This window comes from Benincasa hispida, unplaced genomic scaffold (genome assembly GCF_027475165.1).
Source record: "Benincasa hispida cultivar pf3 unplaced genomic scaffold, pf3_genome.v1.1 HicScf38, whole genome shotgun sequence".
Classification (NCBI taxonomy): domain Eukaryota; kingdom Viridiplantae; phylum Streptophyta; class Magnoliopsida; order Cucurbitales; family Cucurbitaceae; genus Benincasa; species Benincasa hispida.
Window position 1 is genome coordinate 12,240 of NW_028326470.1, and position 2,786 is coordinate 15,025.

General features: G+C 34.7%; 1 long non-coding RNA gene across 1 annotated transcript; it reads left to right on the forward strand.

Moving 5' to 3' along the window:
• Positions 1–976: 976 nt before the first annotated feature.
• LOC120083619 (uncharacterized) lies at positions 977–2,266 on the forward strand. The gene is made up of 5 exons (XR_016527112.1): positions 977–1,072; positions 1,153–1,308; positions 1,392–1,573; positions 1,663–1,799; positions 1,988–2,266. It is a non-coding gene; the product is annotated as an uncharacterized LOC120083619 (long non-coding RNA).
• The last annotated feature ends 520 nt before the right edge of the window (positions 2,267–2,786 follow it).

Sequence of the window (2,786 nt, forward strand, 5' to 3'; positions counted from 1 at the left end):
ATTAATGGGCTAAACTCATTATACCGAATTAACCCCCTATTCGTTAACTAATGGATCACTCTACTATAGCCCATAGTTGAACTCCCCTCACTGTAGATATATTATGTCCACTTGATATAACCATTGATATAACCTGATCAGTAAGTCGATCCTTCACAAGTTTTCGTAATTACAGCTACGTCAAGATCACCGTTTTACCCCTGTGAATAAATCGCGTTTCTTAAGTTCCTATTGACCCTCTAATGAACAATTTTGATTCATAATACCTATGAATCAAGTTCTTTCTCTATCATGAGAAGGCAGGGTCCCGATTGTTCAAGAACTGAAATCAATACTTAAGAAAACAACCTATCTGCTAACCCTAAATCGGGTAGGAGTGAATTCCATCTTGCAGGACTATGTCCCTAGCTATTCATCCGGTCTTATCCTAAAAATGGAAGGCTTATTGAGCAATGTTGTTGGACTACTCTCACCCATGCAGATAAAAGGATAATCCCGAACAAATAAGAGTTCATAGCTATCTCAGGATTAAGATCGAGTTAATCTAGGTTACTTAATAATGAAATAGTCAGTTTTAACAGTAAACAGTCGTTATAAAGAAAAGTGACTATTTTGTGGTCCAGTCTATATGCAAGTTCATTGCATAGAATGCCCCCATTCACATGTCCCTACATGAGCGATCTGTGGATCACATCATTTGTAGCACTTTACAACTCCTTGTAACAACTACAGACTGAGCCGCATCCAATAGTGTTACTAGGATGAGATACCTAATTTCATCCATATACCTATTAGACTATTTAGGCTATATACTATTAACTTGATCCTGTTTATGTCATCACATAAAGTTAAATATTCAGACTATAACCATGAATATGTTTATTGGATTTTCATAATAGAAAGCAAAATCAACAACTTTATTGAATAAGTTAATAATATTTTATTGATAAATAAAATGTTTAACATGAATTGCAAGTTCTAGGACATTTCCAAGACTAGTTCCTCTTCATGTTGTCGCCGGTACCTTCACACCGTTGTCAAATTATTCACCCTGGTTGCCGATTCCTTTCGGGTAAGGTGCTTATCTTGCTTTCCGGTAAGAGTTTCTTGTTCATCTTCTTATATCGTTGTTATTTGACTATTTGGTTTTAGTCAATCAAACTTGGACTTGGACGGTGACTCACATTCAGTTACTAATCCACCTTCTCTCTCACCTTCCTCGTCTCAATCATAAACCCAGTTGAGAACGATCTATAATCGACCTTCGGAAAATGGCCTCGATGTTGGTGTTTATATGATACATTGGAAGTATGAATGCTTTGGGACTTTCGTTTTCTCGATATTTAATTGCTTGCATTTTCTTCTTAATGGCATTTCATGTTTGCATGAAGGCTATATTGGTGGGTCAGGTGGGACAAAGTCCATTGTAGAAGCAGTTGAAGAGTGGGAGAACAGCGACGCTGTTATCAGTTGGGACGAGGGTATTGTTGAATATGACCACAAAAACCCAACCTGATTAGATAGAGCATTCTATGCTTCCATTTTCCATTAGAGCTTTTTCGGATCAGATATGGTAGTTTCAACATCTTGTTTGAGTTGGATTCCCACCACCGCATCCAGTTGAAAGGTTAATGTATTCATTTACATTTACCAATCTTGCAGGACCAAATTCTTGCTTCTCATTGTGCTTTAATTCCAGTTGAGGTTGCTTCCTTTCAATGAGCCATCAACAGCTACTTTTTCATTTTCTTCTTGTAGTACCATCAATTGCTTAACCTAGAAAACTTCCCGTGATTAAGGTAAGATTTTCAATCAAGTTTAATGCTTAATTCCAATGCCTAGAGTCCATGAGCTCTTAGAGATTTGCAACTTCAGAAGAATGGGGTTTTTTCTTTTAATTTCATTGCTCGTGGGATGGAAATACTTAATTGGTACTTATTTGGATTGCTTATTCTTGGAATTTGTTTAAATTTAAAGATCTTCGCAGAATTTTATGAACTTTGCAGCTTGCATACAAGGTGTTTGTAGAAATGTGCAAACCAAAATGGCTTAAAAGAAATGGGTTCAAACCATTTTCACCTCGGGAGAAGTTTGATTCAGTTTTACTTGGATTCAAGATTTTAGAATCCAAACATGATTTTGATGGATGTGTCCACTGCTTAAGTTCTAACCTTAGATCATTGTTTTATTATCTCAAGAGTCTTTCAAATAATTTAAAAGCACTTTAAAATTCTTAAATAAGTGGATTTCTATTTGAAGAGTTTATTTATTGTTTGATAGCATGTTGTGTGCTTTATGTGAATCATATTTATTACTTATGGTATAAACACTTTCTGTTGTTTAGTTATATATGTATTGGATGTTTAGGCATGTTGTAATGTTGTGTTAACATTGTAACAACTAACATGTTGATGTATTATTATGTGACCCTATGTTTATGAGTATGTCAATTTCTATGTATATGAATCATGATGAGTGTGTTATCATGATGAGAGTGCCCATCTCAGATGATTGTTAGAATATACTACATTTGGAAAGTTTTCTAGTATTCCTCATGAACATACCATTTAATACATTTGGTTTCCCCATTAATTATCGTTTAGTATTGAAGAAAAAATGAGGGAAAAACTACAGATTGAGTTTGGAAAACCTTTAGGAATTATTAGGTGTTTTCATAATCGTTTCTTTAATTTGATGTTGCTCAATAATGCTAGAGATCTTTTATAATTCGTTGATGTTTCTTTCGTCCTTCTAGTTCATTGGAAGGAACCATTTGATGTTCTTTA